This window comes from Lissotriton helveticus, chromosome 5_1 (genome assembly GCF_964261635.1).
Source record: "Lissotriton helveticus chromosome 5_1, aLisHel1.1, whole genome shotgun sequence".
In the NCBI taxonomy this organism is placed as follows: domain Eukaryota; kingdom Metazoa; phylum Chordata; class Amphibia; order Caudata; family Salamandridae; genus Lissotriton; species Lissotriton helveticus.
In genome coordinates, this window is record NC_136065.1 from 580,976,914 (window position 1) to 580,997,912 (window position 20,999).

General features: G+C 41.9%; 1 protein-coding gene across 1 annotated transcript in view; it reads left to right on the forward strand.

Annotated features, from left to right (window-relative positions):
- SLC16A12 (solute carrier family 16 member 12) overlaps positions 1 to 20,999 on the forward strand; it is a 1,078,196-nt gene that overhangs the window by 382,147 nt on the left and 675,050 nt on the right. Inside the window, exon 3 of the mRNA XM_078642924.1 lies at positions 13,266 to 13,332. The gene's annotated coding sequence lies outside the window, so the exon portion shown is untranslated. The remainder of the gene's footprint in view (positions 1 to 13,265; positions 13,333 to 20,999) is intronic.

The following is a 20,999-nucleotide window of genomic DNA, read 5'->3' on the forward strand; positions in this document are numbered from 1 at the left end:
ATTGACATAAAACCAATGAAATTCCATATATAGTTAGTTGCACTAACTATATATCGCGCACCCGCAATCCACTGCTGATGATGTCACATATTACATCATTCATGACATGGTCAGTGACATCACTGATGACATCACTGATGACATCTCACATGACATCACTGATGACATCACTGATGACATCTCAAATGACATCACTGATGACATCTTCTAGTGTCTGTGTGTTTTTGTAAAGTTTAAATATGTTTTACATATTGAAGAATGAGTGGATGTATGGAAGACTGAGTGTGTGTGTGGCTGGCTGGGAGGTGTGTGACTCTGTGCATATCAATGTGTACTTGTATCAGTGATTGTATAAGAGAGTAAGTATGTGTTAGTATATGTGTGAAAAGTATGGTGTTCTGTGTTTAACTGTATAGATGAGGAAATCGAAGTGTGATTGATTCTTCACAGGACTGACTAGGTGTATGAGTGCATATGATAGTGTTGTAATAATGAGTGACTGTATGTATGAGTGATTGTATGGGTGAATGAGTGAATGTGTGTGTAGACGTAGGAATCAGTGAGTGTGTATGTAGTAACTGGTATTGGTGTGTCATGATGTCATCAGTGATGTCATTTGAGATGTCATCAGTGATGTCATTTGAGATGTCATCAGTGATGTCATCAGTGATGTCACTGAAGTATGGTGTTCTGTGTTTAACTGTATAGATGAGGAAATGGAAGTGTGATTGATTCTTTACAGGACTGACTAGGTGTGTGAGTAACTCCATGGATGAGTGGCAGTGTGTGAGTGTCTGCATAGGTGTATGAGTGCATATGATAGTGTTGTAATAATGAGTGACTGTATGTATGAGTGATTGTATGGGTGAATGAGTGAATGTGTGTGTAGACGTAGGAATCAGTGAGTGCGTATGTAGTAACTGGTATTGGTGTGTCATGATGTCATCAGTGATGTCATTTGAGATGTCATTTGAGATGTCATCAGTGATGTCATCAGTGATGTCACTGACCATGTCATGAATGATGTAATATGTGACATCATCAGCAGTGGATTGCGGGTGCGCGATATATAGTTAGTGCAACTAACTATATATGGAATTTCATTGGTTTTATGTCAATAAAATGTCCAGTTTTTTCAGTGAATTTTCAAGGTTTTGTAAATGCAAATTCCTAACTATATATGGTCTATAACCTATGGTTTTTTCAGTGAATTTCATTGGTTTTTTAAAAGCTAATATCTATAGCTGTAAAATATATTCTTTATTACGTGACGTATCACGTAGCCACGTGAGACGCCTCATGACGCGTCGCATAACCGTGACGTATCGGCTCTGCAGCGCAAACAAAACCCTTAACGTAAGCGTGCCGGAGCACGCTTACAGATATATATATTTTTTTTAACCTTAATTAGACAAAATCCACACGTGCACATATCTTGAGGCCTTGCAAAGGCACATCAAACAAACAGTCCCTACAATTTTGCCAAGTTTGCTGGAAATCTATTCCCTTAATTTTTTTTTTACTGTTTCTCTTGGTTTTCCCCTTGTTACGCTTACCGGGACGCTACCCGGTACGCGAACCGGACGCTCCAAAAACACAAGATGGAGGACTCCCGCTACGCTGCCGGTTAGCTGCCCGGTTCGCGTACCGGGAAGCGCCTCTACCGCGAAAAATCGCGGGGGACTTTAATATCCCCCTCATCAATCCTAGGGGGTCAGGAGGGGTTTACCTTGCCCCCTTTCCTTCATTTCCCCCTTCTTTTTTCACCACATCTTGTCTCTCGAACCTACCGAGAGACAAGATGGCGGCCGCTCCGGACTGTTTAGAATGTTGACAGACACCGGAGAGCCAATCAGCTTCGCTTCGCAAAGTTCCGTTACGCGTCAGGTACGCGAACCGGGGCGCTAACCGGAGCGCTGTCATAGATATATATATTTTTTTAAACGTTAATTTCTCAAAATCCACTGGAGCACATATATTGAGACATAGCAAAGGCACGTCGGGCAAACCATATCTACAATTTTGCCAAGTTTCATGTAAATCTATTCAGCCGTTCGAGCTAAAAGTGAGTCCAACCGCCCTATGGAAAAATGAATGGGAAAAACGCGTTTTGGGACCCCCCCTTTTTTCTCGGCCCCCCCTTGACGAAACCCCCCCAAATTTTCAGGGGCTGCTCAGAAACAAAATGTGCCATTTTCCTGAAAATTTCAGCCAATTCCGTCCACAAACGCCAAAGTTATTAGACATAGAAGTTTCAGAAATCCCATAGAGAAAAAATCCTAACTATATATACCCACTGGCTATCGCCAGTAGGTAATATACATATATAAACATATATAATCTGCATATCTATATAAATATAAATGCATGCATACATATACATATATGCATACATATGCATGTTATTTACATGAAAGTTTTAAAAACACTAATAAAAGCAAAGCTAAAAAGCCACCTCATTACAAACAGAATGGCTTTAACTTAAACGAGGGCGAGATCTATTGCATTTTCAATGCTTGTTTACTTTGGTTCTATCAAGAAGGCATTCAGATGTGTCACACATTTGCCATAAATTCTGAATGTTAGCACTCTAGTTGCTCATTAGATCACTGTAGTAAAGCTAGTGCTCACCAGGGAAGTCTGCTGCTAATCATGGTTTGCAGCCATTTTCCCGCATTTTTTATCCCGCAGACTTTCAGTCCGCATACCATTATCCCGCAAGGTCATTGACCTCGCATACCATTATCCCGCATTTTTTCAAAACGCATGTGCATTTATCGCGCATGCCTTTACAAAGAATTACGTTTTAAAGGCATGTATGGTAAATGCATTTGCGTTGTGAAAACCACGATGACGAGAGAGGTAAGTGGGTTTGTGTTAATTTTTTCGTGGGTTAGTGATTGTGTAGTGTAGTGTAGTGTTGTGTAGTGTAGTGTTGTGTTAGTGTAGTGTAGAGTTGTGGTGGTTGTTTAGTGTAGGGTCATGCTGGGGGTAGTGTTTTAGGGTTTAGGGTTGTGTTGTAGTGTTTGCGTAGTGTAGGGTCATGCTGGGGGTAGTGTTTTAGGGTTTAGGGTAGTGTTGTAGTGTTTGCGTAGTGTAGGGTCATGCTGGGGGTAGTGTTTTAGGGTTTAGGGTTGTGTTGTAGTGTTTGCGTAGTGTAGGGTCATGCTGGGGCTAGTGTTTTAGGGTTTAGGGTAGTGTTGTAGTGTTTGCGTAGTGTAGGGTCATGCTGGGCGTAGTGTTTTAGGGTTTAGGATAGTGTTGTAGTGTTTGCGTAGTGTAGGGTCATGCTGGGGGTAGTGTTTTAGGGTTTTGGGTAGTGTTGTAGTGTTTGCGTAGTGTAGGGTCATGCTGGGGTGTAGTATTTTAGGGTTTAGGGTAGTGTTGTAGTGTTTGCGTAGTGTAGGGTCATGCTGGGGGTAGTGTTTTAGGGTTTTGGGTAGTGTTGTAGTGTTTGCGTAGTGTAGGGTCATGCTGGGGTGTAGTGTTTTAGGGTTTTGGGTAGTGTTGTAGTGTTTGCGTAGTGTAGGGTCATGCTGGGGTGTAGTGTTTTAGGGTTTTGGGTAGTGTTGTAGTGTTTGCGTAGTGTAGGGTCATGCTGGGGGTAGTGTTTTAGGGTTTTGGTTAGTGTTGTAGTGTTTGCGTAGTGTAGGGTCATGCTGGGGGTAGTGTTTTAGGGTTTTGGGTAGTGTTGTAGTGTTTGCGTAGTGTAGGGTCATGCTGGGGGGTAGTGTTTTAGGGTTTTGGGTAGTGTTGTAGTGTTTGCGTAGTGTAGGGTCATGCTGGGGGTAGTGTTTTAGGGTTTAGGGTAGTGTTGTAGTGTTTGCGTAGTGTAGGGTCATGCTGGGGGTAGTGTTTTAGGGTTTAGGGTAGTGTTGTAGTGTTTGCGTAGTGTAGGGTCATGCTGGGGGTAGTGTTTTAGGGTTTAGGGTAGTGTTGTAGTGTTTGCGTAGTGTAGGGTCATGCTGGGGGTAGTGTTTTAGGGTTTAGGGTAGTGTTGTAGTGTTTGCGTAGTGTAGGGTCATGCTGGGGGTAGTGTTTTAGGGTTTAGGGTAGTGTTGTAGTGTTTGCGTAGTGTAGGGTCATGCTGGGGTGTAGTGTTTTAGGGTTTTGGGTAGTGTTGTAGTGTTTGCGTAGTGTAGGGTCATGCTGGGGGTAGTGTTTTAGGGTAGTGTTGTAGTGTTTGCGTAGTGTAGGGTCATGCTGGGGTGTAGTGTTTTAGGGTTTTGGGTAGTGTTGTAGTGTTTGCGTAGTGTAGGGTCATGCTGGGGGTAGTGTTTTAGGGTTTAGGGTAGTGTTGTAGTGTTTGCGTAGGTAGGGTCATGCTGGGGGTAGTGTTTTAGGGTTTAGGGTTGTGTTGTAGTGTTTGCGTAGTGTAGGGTCATGCTGGGGGTAGTGTTTTAGGGTTTAGGGTTGTGTTGTAGTGTTTGTGTAGTGTAGGGTCATGCTGGGGGTAGTGTTTTAGGGTTTAGGGTAGTGTTGTAGTGTTTGCGTAGTGTAGGGTCATGCTGGGGTGTAGTGTTTTAGGGTTTTGGGTAGTGTTGTAGTGTTTGCGTAGTGTAGGGTCATGCTGGGGGTAGTGTTTTAGGGTTTAGGGTAGTGTTGTAGTGTTTGTGTAGTGTAGGGTCATGCTGGGGGTAGTGTTTTAGGGTTTAGGGTAGTGTTGTACTGTTTGTGTAGTGTAGGGTCATGCTGGGGGTAGTGTTTTAGGGTTTAGGGTAGTTTAGTTGTTTAGTGTATGCTAAAGGCATATTCGTTCTAAAAGTTTTCGTTATTTTAATTTGCGGCCTAATAGTACATGCGGGATTTTTTTTGCGGACTGATGGTATGCGGGATTTCGTCATATATTCGCTAATCATACTTTCTATGGCAAAATGAACCCCCTCATTTTGTTCATTTTTAAATTAAATGTTTTAAGAGTTACCACTTTATTCCAATCAAGATGGCTTCAGGTGTGCCATACCTTTGTAATAAGTAGGACTGTTAGCACTCTAGTTGTTCTTTAGAACACTCTGGGACATTCTGTCATTGGGCTATAGTTGGGCTACATCTGGCTGATATTTGGGCTACATTTGTTTTTTTTGTCTCTGGTGGCTATCTTTGGGCTACATTGGGCTACATTGGGTTACATTGGGCTACATTGGGCTACATTTGGGCTCCAACATATATATAGCCCAATGTAGCCCAATATATATTTTTCAAAGTTAATTTTCGTAAAAACCACTGGAGCCTATATCTTGAGACATAGCAAAGGCACATCGGGCTACCAGTCCCTACAATTTTGCTAAGTTTGGTGTAAATCCATTCAGCCGTTCAGGCTAAAAGTGAGGCCAACCGCCCTATGGAAAATTGCATGGGAAAAACACGTTTTGGGACCCCCCTTTTTTCTCGGCCCCCCCTTGACGAAACCCCCCCAAATTTTCAGGGGCTGCTCAGAAACAAAATGTTCCATTTTCCTGAAAATTTCAGCCAATAAGGATCAGGGTGAAATGCCCATATCTTTAATGATCTGCCACAATCTGGTCCTAGGTACCAGATCGAATGCAGTCTTTAAGTCAATAAATGCCAGGTAAAGGCTGCCCTTTTCACTTAGCACGACTTTCCAGTGTATAAGCATTAGCCTAAATACCTGGTCGATCGTCCCAGTACTGGACCTGAAGCAAGCCTGGTATTGAGAAAGGACATCCTCCTCTTCAGACCATGATTGATTTCTCTGTAAGAGGACCCTGCCTAACATTTTTTGCCTTACGTCAATCAGACTTATGGGCCTGTAATTGGAGGGATCTTCCCTGTCACCTTTTTTGTAAATAGGGACCACTTCAGCACCTTTACAGGATTCTGGGACTGGGCAACCTGCAGTTAAAGCATTAAACAATAGCTGAAAATATTGTGACCAGCCACTGGGATCAGACAGGACTAGATCTCCTGGAAGTCTGTCTGGTCCAGGAGCTTTAGCAGGGACTAATTTCTTAATGGCTGCCTCTATTTCCACCAGTGAAAAGGAATCACTAGCATTCCCTCCTAGCGAGACATCTGTCAGGCCGCATGGCTCCTCCAGACATCCGTCCTCTGTAGTGGAATATAGTTTCTTAAAGTGGTCATGCCATTCATGGCAGGGGATGTGGTTGGGCAGAGTGCCTCGATCCCTGTTATTACCCCAGCTCACTAATGACCAAATTCCTGTTCTTTCCAAGACTCTCGTTCTTTAATTACTGCAGTTTTAACCGCAGGGCAGTTTTTAGTTCTAATTGCTAAAGTCAGAGTCTGTCTTTTAAGCTTGCAGTTCTTGGTGTACCATGGATGCTGTTTTTGGGGGGGAACTCGCGAATTGTTGTGCCTGTAAGGTGCTTGAAAGTAAGAGCTCAATGAGTCCACAGTGCGAGAATGAATAACAGGGACTGCTTCCCACTCGGCTGTGTCCGCAAGTGCGACCTGAAGCTCTGCTGTTTTCTTAGACAAGGTCTCAAAGATAGCCGCTAAGTTGGAATCTTGCAAGGAGATCTTGTGCCATTTTAGGTGCCTTTTGCAATTTGAGGGCGATATCAGTGATAACATTTTAAAGCCGACTGATCTGAGGGTGCGTTAGTGAAACCCACAGGTTCTTCAAGGTCATTCATAAAGGGTTATGGTCACTATCAGTCGTGGTGCCCACAAACATGTCAGTCGTCTTCTCCCACAAATTCACATCGACTAGAATACAGTTAATGCGTGAGGGACAGCTGACTCTGGTAAAGGCGTTAGCCCCCTGAATGTACGAAGGGGTTCTACCGTTAACTGTCCTAAGGCCGAACTCTGTCGCTAATGCATTAAGTTGAATTACTAGGATGTTCCATCTTTTGATGGGGGTATATTGAGTGGATGGACAGCCCATTTACTATCAGCTCCTTCGTGCTCCAGTATATCATCCAAGCACAAAGGCTCAAAGGTGCAATTAAAGTCGCCTGCGATTACAATTCTAGTGCAAGGCGAGCAGCTGGCTTTAGTGTGTTCTAAAAGTTTGATAGAAGGCGATGGGTTGCTCCCCTTAGTTTCTCTATTATAAACATTGAACAAGTCTAAGATGTCCCCACCCCTAGGGCCCTTGATGGTAAGTCTCAGGATGTCGTGGCCTAGGAATGGGCGCGTATCAATTCGACAACTTAAAGCAATATTCACCCAGACAATCAAACCTCCTGAGGGACGCCCTGTCCCCACGGTGGTAGATGTAATACAGAAGCAAGCATAGCCTGATTTATGTAATGGCACCAAACTCCATGTCTCCTGGAAGATACAGATATCAATTCCCTGTTGTACCCTAAAACACACACAAATATATATATATTTGGGTATGCCCACGAGCACGTTGAGCCCCCATCCTCAAGAGTTCGGCGGTTTGTGGAAAAACTGTGGTTTGCCTCAAGGCGCTTGGGGAAATGCCGAACTGCCACACTCCGCAGTGATGTGCTAGGCCAGGATATGCTGGGCCATGACTGCATGGTTGGACTCACGCTCACTGTAGCGGTGGGTAACAAGCCTCGCTGTGGAGATTTGCAGCTGGATGAAGGAGGAAGATTCCTGTTCTTGACACCAGAAGTTCCATGATTCAGTGGTGTAGCTGCAGGCACCGCACACTTGGGCAAGTACTTACACAGGTGCCGCTGCAGCTTGGAAGCTTAAGACATTGCGTTTTGAGCACCCGTCCCTGAAAACATGAAAGAGAGCCTCTACCAATCGCGAAGGGACACTCTGAACTTTAAAAGGTGAACAGTGAAGGACCAAACGATCAAAGGCATCTGAGGAAGGCGGTTACGCTGAAATGCATTATGCTGATCTTTGCACTGCAAATAAAGGAAGCAATCTTTACTGACCTGTGTGGGCTTGTGTCCTTTCTAAACGGAGAGGGACTCTGGTTTCGATATATATATATATATATATATATATATATATATATATATATATATATATATATATATATATACTCTCCACTCCTGTGTTTACCCGATCATAAACAGGCGCTGACACCGTGGGGTCTCATTCAGGAACAAGTTTTATTATTTATCACAAGTGCAAAGTTCGACGCGTTTCGACGGATGAGACCGTCTTGCTCACAACAAAGAATTCTGGTAAGTGAGTGCTTTTTAAACAATCAAAGTGCTCATTGGTCTGCGTGGCGGCATCATTGTTGCCATAGCAACCATTTCACCATGGCCACTGAAGAGTTACAACTTTAAATGCAACACTTAAAAACGCACTGCACATAGCATTCACAATAGACGCAAACCAATAATAAAGTAAACATATTCGACAACAATTCAATTCCATTGTATCAAAGTATAATCTTTTATCAACTAAGGTTCAGCGCTTGTGAAACTCGTGAAATTGCCACCTTCATCTTTCAAGGTGACTCAGCGCGGTATGTGGTTGGTCATTGTTTATATATTTGGTCATGTGTGTATAAAATTGTACACATATTGTCTATATACATAGGTACCAGTCTTTACTGTAGGCTAAGTAATTACCCTAGCGATACATCTCACATATGCCATATGCTAAGGAGGGAAAACTGACTTAAGGGTCTAGTGCCCCATATTTCAGCCCAAAATAATCTAATGGTACAAACCCCTCCATCTGTTTAGCATATTCCGGATTGTTCTTGAATACAGCCCATGTGGGCAATTATAAGTGAAAATCTGACATATAGTGTTTCAAACTATTAATGTTAATGTACCTAATGTAAGATATTTGTTGAATTTTCTTACATGACAAGCAATGTTCACATCAACCATACTTTATGTTGCCACCACTAAAATCTCTTTCGACCTTGTGTGTTTTCTACTGTGATACTTACAGCTTTTGCTGAAAAGTAATAGTGAAGCTAATTTTAACCTTCTCCTACGGAGGAGTGGGTTCGGATTCGCATAGACAGCTACTTTCATTGCTCTAATTTTATGGGCTATAAATGTACACTAAGGGCCTCATCTGCGTTCAATCCCTGTGGGGCCTTAGTGTCCAGAAGGATAATGTACCGCGACTCTAGTCTTCGGAGGGCCAGTTGTCTATTCCCCCCTCTGATATTCTTCTTCACATGGTCGATCACAAAGTACTTAATGTTCTCCGCTTTTCCCCCATATATAGTATTGATGTGCCTTGCCACTGGGTATGAGGGTTCGTTGTTAGCGATAGCTCTTAAGTGTTGTAACACCATTACGTAGGCGGGATGGATAGTGCTGCCCACGTATTTTTTATTACAGCTACATTGCAAGACGTAAACTGCAAAGTCCGTCTTGCATGTATAGTTTGCACATATCTCTAGTGGTTTTTTTCTATGTGGCACATCAACTTTGGTAACATTCATTCCATACTGGCATGCTTTGCATTTAATGCATTTAAAAAATTTTTTTTTTGTTTTTAACCAAGGTGGTTCTTTCTTCTTCAGGGCAGGGTCATTCACTACCAATTCTTCCTTCATACTTTTAGTTTTACGAAAAGTAAGCTGAGGAATTTTATTACAGCTTTTCCCTATCACGGGATCATTCCTGACTATGGGCCAATGCCTATAAATGATATTTCTAAGTTGTTTCTGATAGGCATTGTACCTTGTGATTAGGCGTGGGGTCCCTGTGTTTTGTTTTGACCTTTGTGTTCCAGGTTTGTGAGAGAAAAGTAAATCTTTTCTTTCCTTCACATCGCATTTTTGTTCTGCTGTTTTAGTGTGTGTTCAGGATAGCCTCTGAGGCGCAATCTGCCAAACAAACTAGCCTTAGAATCTTTGTAGTTTGTGTCGGTACTGCAGTTACGCCGCATTCTCAGACATTCTGCATAGGGGATGCTATTTATTAAGTTTGGGGGATGGTAACTAGAGGCGTGAAGGATGGTGTTTCCAGAGGTAGGCTTACGGTAAGTACTCGACTGAATTTTCCCATCTGCCACAAACAACGCCAAATCTAGGAAATGTATCCTACTCTTGCTGGTTTCACAGGTGAACCTTAGATTCCGGCTGTTTTGATTTAATTGCTCTGCAAATTCCCTTGCACTTTCCTCACTTCCTCTCCAAATAGTAAAAATGTCATAAATATAGCGACTATAATGCGCCATATTTTCTGACATTTCTACAGTGTGTGTCTTCATGAGTACTTGCTCCTCCCACCAGCCCATATGCAAATTAGCATAGCTGGGGGCGAAGCAAGTACCCATGGCAGTCCCCTGTGTTTGTTTGTAAAGTAGTTTGTTAAAGGCAAAGGTGTTGTTCTCCAAACACCACTTAGTCATTTGGAGCAGCATCTGAGTGTGTTGATACAAATCAATGCTTCTACCGCCCAAATAATGCTTAATTGCATTCAAACCATCTCTATGCCTTATGCTCGTATAAAGGCTTTGTACATCCAAAGTCATGAACACAAAATTAGTTTCCCATTTCATGTCAAAGATTTTTCTAAGAAAGTCCCCACTATCTTTCGTATAGGAAGGTAGTGTTTTTACATGTGGTTGTAGGAAAAAGTCTATGAACCGGCTAGTGTTTTCAAACAGCCCTCCTATTGTGGAGATTATGGGTCTTCCGGGGGGGCAGGTTGCATTCTTATGCACCTTTGGAATGAGGTAAAAATTTGGAGTTACTGGGTAATTGTTCTTTAAAAAGTCGAATTCGCTTTTCGAGATTGTTCCAGCACCTTTCCAATCATAAAGACTCCTATGATACCTCTCTTGAATGTTTGAAATGTTAGTCGCACTGATCCTCTGGTAACATTCTTTATCAGATAGCTGAAATTGTGCTTCAGAATTGTACATTTCAAGAGGCCAGAAGACCACGTTTCCTCCTTTGTCGGACCAACGCACCACTACATCGCTTCTTTCCTTGATTTTAGACATGACATTGTCATACACTGATCTCTCATTAGCATGTGTTTTAAAGAAGTCATTACTGCTTGTCCAAGACAGAGATTTTAGATCATGTATGACTTTGTCTGAGAAGATATCGATGCAGTCTTTGGGCATGATTGGGCAGAATGTGGATCTTGGTTTAAACTGCGTTTTAATTGTACCCGCAGTGTAAATCCCTGCATGACCCGCCGCATCTTGAGTGTTCATAATGCCATCATTTTCGTTAGTATCCAGATCCGCCATTTCCTTGATGAATGTCATTCCATCAATTCGCCAGTTCGTGTCATCGGTCGGTTCTTTGTCACTGTTATTTCTCTCTTTATAATTGAAGAAATGTTTTTTCAATTTTAATTTCCGTATGAACTGGTGTAAGTCTATTCTTGTTTGTGTATAATTAAAATTCATGCGCCTACAATATATATATATATATATATATATATATGTGTGTGTGAATATAAAATAGATAATTGTGTAATATGGTCCAATATTGCCATCAAGGCTCTGGTGATATTATAACCTACAAGGCTGATCCACTTCAGGTCTGTATACCCAAACCTGGGTACATGAAGCAGCAAAATGATGGAGTCATAAATAGAGAAGGGGGAGCATCCTATGAGCCCCTGATTGAAGTGGGAAGGACCAATGGAGCCCCTGACTTCAAAATGTAAAGAGGATGATTTTGACAAAGGGGTCAAGGACCATGCCCTGCGTTTATGGCACCCTGTATGGCCTCTCAGACCCTCCAACCCAGACCCTCAGTCCATGAGCCCATTGCAAGGGGGGGGGGCTTAGATCCTCATTGGATATGCAGTGAGTACCTGATCCTCAAAGCAAGCATAATGTTCAACAAGGGCACGCACTTTTTTGACATTTGCAAATCCTTGCAAAACAAAAACAAACACAGAGACAGACCACACGCCAGGCCATGTGAACAACCTTTGGATTCACTATATATATATATATTTTTCAGTATATTTGTAAGATACAAAGCGGGTAACGCTGTATGGTCCAACACTATCATTAAGGTTGGTTGGTAATTGTCACACCCTTGGGGCACCCTTGGAGTTGGTTGATTCATTCGACTATTTGGGGGTGCGGATAAATAGTCGGATGAATTGGAAGGACCACCTGGCCAAAATGTTACTTGGCCATAAAAGAGTATCAGGGGTGACCCTGAGGGAGCATAGGGAGTCAACGAGTAAACCTGTGGCACCGGTCATGGCAATCTATGAGGGCCAGATACTCCTGGCTGCATTATATGGCTCCGAGCTGTGGGGGTTTGAAAATGTTTGTGAGCTAGTTGTAGCGGAAAACAAGTTTTTGAGGGATGTGGTGGCTCTTCCTGTTTCTACCCCGCTAATTCCATTGCGGCTAGATCTGGGCAGGCGATCCTTCAAAGATCTAGTGCGGCTGCGCCCTCTACTGTTTTGGGCTCGGTTGCGAAGGACCAGGGAGCTTGCCAAATATGCTGCTGGGCTGGATGAACTAATACTGCTTGACATCGGTAATAAGATCGGGTGGTTGAGCAACGTGAGGCAGTTGGTGGTGCAATTGGGCCTGAGAGATGTGTGGGTGAGTCAAATGCCACCCCCCAAACCGGTGATCAAGAAGCTATACTGGGACTGGGTTCAGGCAGAGGCAACACGCAGTGGGGTTGGGGGTTTACTCACCGAACGGTTTTTAGAGTTTAAATGCTCTAGAAAGTTGGAACCCTTCCTCAACCTCATAGCCAAGCCTCTGGACTGAGCCCTTTATTTAAAACTCAGGTACGGGACCCTTCCGGTGCATGAGTTCACTGCGGGGTGGTCTAACGCTGGTGGTCCTCCGCGCCCCGGCCCCGGGTGCGCGTCTCCAAAGGAGTCTGTGGCGCATTTACTTTTTGCCTGTCCCGCTTATAAAGTTGCCAGGAAGGTCTGGTTGAAACCAGTATTTGCGGGGTTGGGTTTGAGGTGCCATAGAATGGCCTTACGAGTTCTCACTACCGACCCGACATCCTCTGCCATGGTATGTGGGGTGGCCAAATATTTGAGCAGTGCATGGCTAACTCGTACTAGGAGGATGAAGCTATATTCCATCTTGCCAAATTGCTAGCAGGCCCTATTGTCAGGATGCTATGATGATGACTGGATGGATCTGAAGTCATTCTAACCATTATGTAATAATGTATTGATGAGGATGCTTGACTGTGGTATTATAACAATCACCCAATGTATTGTATAATGTGTAGGCTTGAACCTTTTAACCAGGGAATTTTATTGTCGATAGTTTTTACTAATGTTTTACTGTGTAAAATGTATTCTTTTATGGTGAGAATTTTTACCGAATAAAGATTATATAAGAATAAGGTAACTGTCACAAGAATATTAAAAAAAAAAAGAATGATTAGTGTTTTTTAATTATTATTGCAGGTGATGTTATTGCTGTTTCAACTCAAAGACCATTCGTAATGACCCATTCTTGAGAAGAGAATACAAAGTAAGTTCTTGATTGTAATGAAAGAGGTAGCAGATAATTATTGGACATTGATTGTAAAAACGGTTTAACTACCAAAGTATTTATTTGCTAAAACCGTTGTTTTGTCCTTGTACAATTAGTTGGTTAATGGAATACAATATGTATTAATGTGTATTATTTTCACAACTAATATAGTACTAGGTGCCACTACAATCCTTCATAAAATACTAGATATATAAGATAGTGTTGATCCAGCTCGAGGCCAAAACCTGATATGGGGCCAATACTCGATTCATCCAATTACAATGGCCCATACACATTCACCTAGAATCCCTGATGCGCTGGGGTCAATTTATTTATGTTCAATACTTTTACTTCTAAGATCTATGTGAGAAGTCATAAAATGTTTACTTAATTTATAAATCAACTTTCCTTCTACTTGGTCGCTGGACCAATTAGTTGAATAGTTGATGATAATGATATTTCTCTCTAACCAACCCTTTAGTCAGCTAAATAATCACAGACACTCGGTAAAGTTTATGTTGCTTTATCTCAATATTATTACAAATGCTCAATGCATACGGTCACAAAAATGCTAATAATGAAACTCACAAAGGGAGAGAAACATCAGCAATTTTTAAATGAATACAAACTCATCATATAGGCAATGGCATTCTTTCCATGAAGAAGTGGATAGATTAAGAGACAAAAGTTTCAGCAAAATCAAATGCGAAACAAAATACACCTACCGGAGAGGATATATGAAGACACAATAGTTTCATCTAAAATAATATGTATCAATTTATCTATGACGGAGTGGATAGGTGAAGAGACAGAAGCTTCAGAGACAAAATACATTTGCAAGTAAATTTGCAAGTATGAGTAAGACTAATACAAACCTAACGGTCTGTAGAAAACCACCCCCTCGGCCCAGGTGATGGTGGGGGTTCCCCAAGAGCAGGACAGGGACAGGAACAACTAGGCCTCTCTGCAAACCGACGATCAGCAACGCATTCACCAGTCTTCTCTTCCTCCCCGCAAGTCTAAACCACATCCCAAAAGCACCCCAATTATACCCTAAAACCTACATGTCTATCCCATATTGATTGAAACATTTTATGAAACACAACAGGGTATTGGTAAGTTCGGAAGGTGGCTCTGTCACACCATGGTGACTTCACTTACAATTTGGTCATTTTATTGTTCTACATCCTTTCTCACAGTTTGTTTCTTAACTTGCTCTCACGTTTTCTACATAAAATACATTTAAACATTCATAAAATTGACATAATCCGCGGAATAACTCTCTGGTCCCAAGGTTGGTTTCATCACTTGGCAGTCTATCATCACATTGGCCTACACCTCGTGCATCTTTTCTGCTATGCACAGCTCTTCTGTCTTGCCTCTGACAGATCAGATGTTTTCCTCGGTTCACCCCTCCCTTTTTCCGACAACTTAAGAAAAATGCTTTTTCATCCAGCACACTATGGCAAATGGAAATAAACATTCATTAATTATATGATAATGTAGTTTTCACTGTGTACCCCCTCCCTTGCACTATTCCTCATTAGAGTTACCTAGCACAAGCCATAAGCAAAAAGCGGCATTTTTTTATTATCTCCAAGCAAGATGCAACATGTAAACTACTAAATGCACATGCGGCTTAGTCATGCATTATTTTTTGTTTTCTTCAAAGCATACTGCAAATACGTTTAGTTCTTTCATATATTAATTCACATTAGTATATACATGCACAAAGCTATTTCCCTCGTGTTTGTGTAAAGTGCACGTTAGTTTTCATTTTCTACTTACTGTTAATACGTATTGTGGGGGTCTTAATTCTAACTAGAGGTAAGGTACTGCGTCCTGCTGCCAAGAATCCATTTGTGAATTTCTGGAATTCCTAGCTATTGTCATCTGTGAGGATATGTTTACAGACAAACATAGCTAGGTTTGGGGAGCCAATATATTTAAGTGTAACTTGAATTCCAGTAATATCCTTACATAGCGTTGAATAGGATATGTGATCACTGTATTCTTAAAATACTCTTTATTGAAAGTCAGCCTGCAGTATTTTAACAAACAATGAGTTATAATGAACAACAAGAGTCACCTGTTAAAACTGCCAAACACTTAAAGCACATAGCAATTGCCAAAGGAATCCTTAGGGTTTAAAGCAGCCACATAGGTATGACAAACTTTTCAATAAGCTACTCTCAGATGCTACCTCACATTCCACTCAACCTGACAGATGTTTGTCTCACCACCTGAGACATTCTTCTGAATAAAATGTTGGTTTATTTAGTGCTGCCAGGGTATCTGAGGGTGTTCAGTAGCATAAAGAAACTGACATACAGCAGTAATAATATATTGTAAAAACAATGGGCCACAATAAACGTGTCCCAGTAATCCCTGTCAAAGACAGGCGGCAGTTTACACTTCAGTGAGGACTGCACGAAGTGCACAGTGACTGACTGCAGTTTTTTTCCCTTGCACATTTCAGCAGGAAAACATGAACATATAGACTGGTTAAAAAGCCTGGAAGAGGTCAAATATTCTGCTGCTATCAGGTGCACAAACTCTAATGCTGCAAGCTACACCACTTCCCAATGCTCCCAGGTCAGAATTGTGCAGTAATATCGACTCATCCATATAACTCGGCGTTACTATTATTTCGTGGAGCGGCATTACTGCAACAAAATACTGGTGAGCTCCTAATGAAGCCCACCTTGTGTTAAAGGAGCACTGGCAAAGCGAATAGTTTAACTTTAATGTGCTGGTGCATAAAAAACGAATTTGCTCATCTCTTTGTTTGCACATTGGAGTTAGACATTTTGCCCTTGCCAATGCTTGATTTGATAAGGAGGAAATGAACGAATGTTTGAACCATTTCTTTCACTTTGGTGTTGTGTTCGGTTTTTACTTTCTTGCGTATTGTTCAACTTTTGAAAAAATGAAAACAGATATGTAATACAGTCATGACCATTTGGAAGAAGATGATAACATTATTCTACTTTCCTGTTATAGACAGATGAATAATTGCCTGCAATATCCCTTATAATGCTTAAACAGTTTATTTTCCTGCTTGCAGTGATATATTTTCTTTCACACACATTGGAAACGCTACAATACTTAGGGCCTTATTATGAGTTTGGAGGTCAGATGGACCGCCAAACCCATGGTGGCGTGGCTACTTCTGAACCAGTGGTCCAACCTTCCTATTACAAGTAGGGCAGTTGGACCACCATGGGACCGCTGCTGTTTCCCGGGATCAGTGATCCGTGTTGGTCTTGCAGTGGTCTGAGACCCCAATCATGCTGGTGGTGCCTCAGCGGCACTACCAAGCATATTAGGATTTTCCTCACTGCCACACTTTTCGTGGCGGTAAGTGCGGCATGAAAAGTGTGGGGGTGAGAAAAGTAAGGGGACCCTGCACCAGGGGATGCATGGAGGGGGGCATATGGTGTATCCCCCTGTTTGCATGCATCCCCACTTCTTGCACTGCATGGACTTAACAGTCCATGCCCTGAAGGGAATTGCTTTGGCATTCACATTGCAGTGCCTTTTTTATAGGCACCACTATAGGACCTCCAAAGAACCACCCACTAGCAACAAAAAAAGTAGTGATCTGGCACACGGGTCTGGCGGTGCAGGACTTGGGGGGTCCCGCTCTCACACCACCAAACTCATAATAAGTCCTAGTCCATAGAAATTTAAATGCATGGTGTGTTTTCCATAGGCTAGTTTATTTATTGTAGCGGTTCCAAATGTAAGGTGCCAATATTCATGCAGTTATGATTTTTTTCCTAGCTGGTGCTTACAGTTTGATTTTCCAGTTATGGGCAAACACATGCTCCAAAGGACTATTCCTTGAGAGACAAAAGTGCACATCCCAAGAAAAACATTTAAAGTGGTTTGCATTTTCATAGCGATGAAACTGCACTGATATAATGAAGCAATTTGTGAGTTGAACTTTTGGGCTGGGGTCGATGCTATACCTTAGGCCTCAAAATATTATTGGATTAATTAATCTCATGCAGCAGGAGCTAATTTCACCTATTCTTGTACACAAAACACATTGTCTGCCCTACAATAGCTGGTACTTAAACATTCCAGGCATCTATTCAGGCAGTGTGTATGCCAAAATAATGTCTTCCCTCCTATCAGTGGTTAATTTGAGCTGGGTGGGCCACCAGAACCCATTTTTGGGGACCCACACTTATTCTTCCCTGTCAGACATTTTGTGAGATCAAAAGAGGAAAAAACACACAAGGGAGAAAGAAGGAGGAAGTGAAAGTTGGAAAAACTCCCACAAAAGGAGAAAGCAGGAAGCTTCAAGAGTGAGATAAAGATGAAGGGGCCCCGGGTGCGCGTCTCCAAAGGAGTCTGTGGCGCATTTACTTTTTGCCTGTCCCGCTTATAAAGTTGCCAGGAAGGTCTGGTTGAAACCAGTATTTGCGGGGTTGGGTTTGAGGTGCCATAGAATGGCCTTACGAGTTCTCACTACCGACCCGACATCCTCTGCCATGGTATGTGGGGTGGCCAAATATTTGAGCAGTGCATGGCTAACTCGTACTAGGAGGATGAAGCTATATTCCATCTTGCCAAATTGCTAGCAGGCCCTATTGTCAGGATGCTATGATGATGACTGGATGGATCTGAAGTCATTCTAACCATTATGTAATAATGTATTGATGAGGATGCTTGACTGTGGTATTATAACAATCGTGATTAAATCAACTGGGAGGGTTGAGGAAACTGTGTACCTTTTTCTTTCCCCAGGGTAAGAGCAGTAATTTATCAAAAGGAAAAAGGGGACACTTGTAACACTTTAAAACCGTTGGTTTCGAAAAAAGTGATTGGAAACCCTCAAAGAAAACAATGTTAATTTGGGGAGTGCGGTATATGTGTTTCATCCGCCCCACATTGAAGTCATGGCAGTTATCATTGGGTATTCCAAAATGTGGTAGGTGCCGACCTCAACCAGAGGTACCTCCAGTCTCAAAGTGCAGTGTCAGAGATAGAGGATTTGATTCCCACAAAAAGGTGTGTAAAACAAACTTTACAAAAAAGGAAAAAATCATTAAAAAGGAGGAAAAAACACCCAAAAAGTTTAATAGGGGTGAACTCCCTCAGGTTAAAATAAGTTCATACTTGAAAAAGATCGAGTTACTAGATCTGTAGGTATTAATTAATTGTCGACATGTTTCAGCTCCTATGGCCCGAGGGGTCTATGAAGCTTTCGTCAGGACTAACAAACAGGTACTAATACTCACACGATTTGTGCGGTATACTGCAATTGGTCAGTCTTTACCAATCGTGATGCTAGGATCAGCGTTTTCTGAAAGAAAATGAAAAATAGACATACAACAAATTCATAGTAGTCTGTACAGTTCTATTGTGCTGTAGGGAAAATTGTCTTAATGTTCTATTTTTTGTGGGACAATCATTGTTTGTATATTATTTTTATTTGTTTAGTCAGCTTTTGCGCTTGTAGGTTGGACTCAAAGAATATGGAAAACAGACATTTTTTGGGTTTAGGCAGTGACGTTATACAGAGTTTTATATGAAGGGATAGCCTTCTGTTTCATAGTTAAGGTTGTTTTTATTAACAACAGGGTAAAATGTTACATCTTTTTTTCTTAACTCGCCATGCCATGGAGAATTGGAAAAATTAATATAGTTGGTAAATTAGAAAATAAGCGAGAAATGATATCACAAGCAGCTTTACGTGCATGTAGAAATGTGATGATTGTTTATCAGTATCCCCAGGTGTTAATTCTAGAGTTCGCTATACGTATGAGATTGTATTTTAAACATGCCATGTTACGTGCACAGGAAACAACAGCGACTTGCCTGCATCCAGCCCTGTTCGAAATGAGCGGTTGTTACGCAGTAGTCGCGCCTCATAGGAGGGCACATATCAAAGAAAGTTTCGGTTATTTTTACCAAAAACGATTCAGTAGAACGCGCAATGTTGCGTTTTGTTCGAGGTCAAGAGAAAGTGAAATAACGAAGTAGAAGCAGGATGGGTCCTACCTGTAATGCAGGAACGCTTCACTTCAGCGGGGTCACAGCTATTCTAAGCGCAGTGCTGGATAGAGAGGGAGACCGGATTAAAAGGCGGCTCGCGTCCCTTACCAGTGAAGGTCTGAAAACTGTAGACTCCATTACCCGCGGCGAGGCTGTTCCTCAAACTTGTGCTGGCTCTGCCCCCGGATCTCAATGGGACGTCAGAGGCTCCATGTATTTAAAGGGGCAAGCCATATTTCACAGTCCTATTATTTAAAGAGACCGAGGGATGGTAGAAAGTTTATCTTTACTGTATAATGTTTTTTTGTGAATTCTCAGTCGTTAATTGGTGGAAAGTTGGGATGATGGTTATTAGAATATTAGAATAGTACCACCAAAACACCAGAATTAAAAAGGGGTTCGTTGGTGTTTCATTTCTTGCGCACAGGATGCCTGATGTTTTATACTTTCATGTTTTCATTTTGTCATTTTTTGGCAAACTGGTGCCACGGGACAGAATCGTTAAGACCATGTTCATAGGTGGCAAGTCGATCCACCCACCTTTGTTCTTTCTCGTGTAAAGTTTTTTCTGGGTTGTGTGACTTGTCCAGGAGCATTTCAATCACTGTCCATTGTAGTTCGTCACAGGTGTGATTTTGTTCAATGAAATGTGAGCAAAGCTTCGTTGTATTCTTTTTTAAACGGATGTTGCTCCTATGCTCCCCAATTCTGGTTTTCACTTTACGGCAAGTCATCCCTATATATTTCTTGTTACAGGGGCAGGTAATCATGTAGACAACATGGGACGAATTGCAATTTGTAAATTGTCTCTGTGTCCAGATCAAGGTTTCCGACAGTTGTAATGTTTTGGTGGCTGTGGTGGTTTTGCACGAGACACATGTTCCGCAAGGGTAATGTCCCGTGAGTGGTGTCATCCTCGCATCTCTCATTATAGGTAGTCTTGGTTTGTTGATCGGCCGGGTATGTACTAAGACATCCTTTAGGTTCTTGGTTCTCCTGTTAGCAAATCTGGGTTTCGGCCAGTCAAATCTGCCAGTATTTAGGATATGCCAATTTTTTCTCACCATTTTTTGTACCTCATAGGTGGCTGGGCCGAAGGTGGTGACACAGGTGGTGAGGTCTTGGATTGGTTCTTTTTGATGAATTTGCAATAGGCAGTCTCTGGGCTGGTTGTTGGCTCTTTTTTTACACCTTCGAATAGTTTGTTCACTGTAGTCTCTGTCCTTCAGTTTTGTACTAAGTTCTCGTGCTTGGATTCTATAGTCTTCATTTTTTGAGCAGTTCCTCTTTATCCTCAAAAACTGACTATACGGGAGGTTGTCCCTCAACGGTTTAGGGTGGAAGCTTTTGTATGAAAGCAAGCTATTCTTAGCTGTTGGTTTTGTGAAGGTCTTCGTATGTAAGATGTTATTTTCCGTGAAGATTGTGAGGTCCAAAAAGTCTAGTTGGCTGTTATTGGACGTATGTGTAAATTTGAGCCAGGGGTCTAATTCATTGAGCCAGACTGTGAATTGCTCAAGATCTTGTTCTATGCTCCAAATCAGCAGGATATCATCAATATATCTCTTCCAGTATAAAATACTGGAAGAGAAGGGATTTGATTCGTGTAATACGAATTTATTCTCAAACTGGCTCACATATAGCCCTGCTACCGA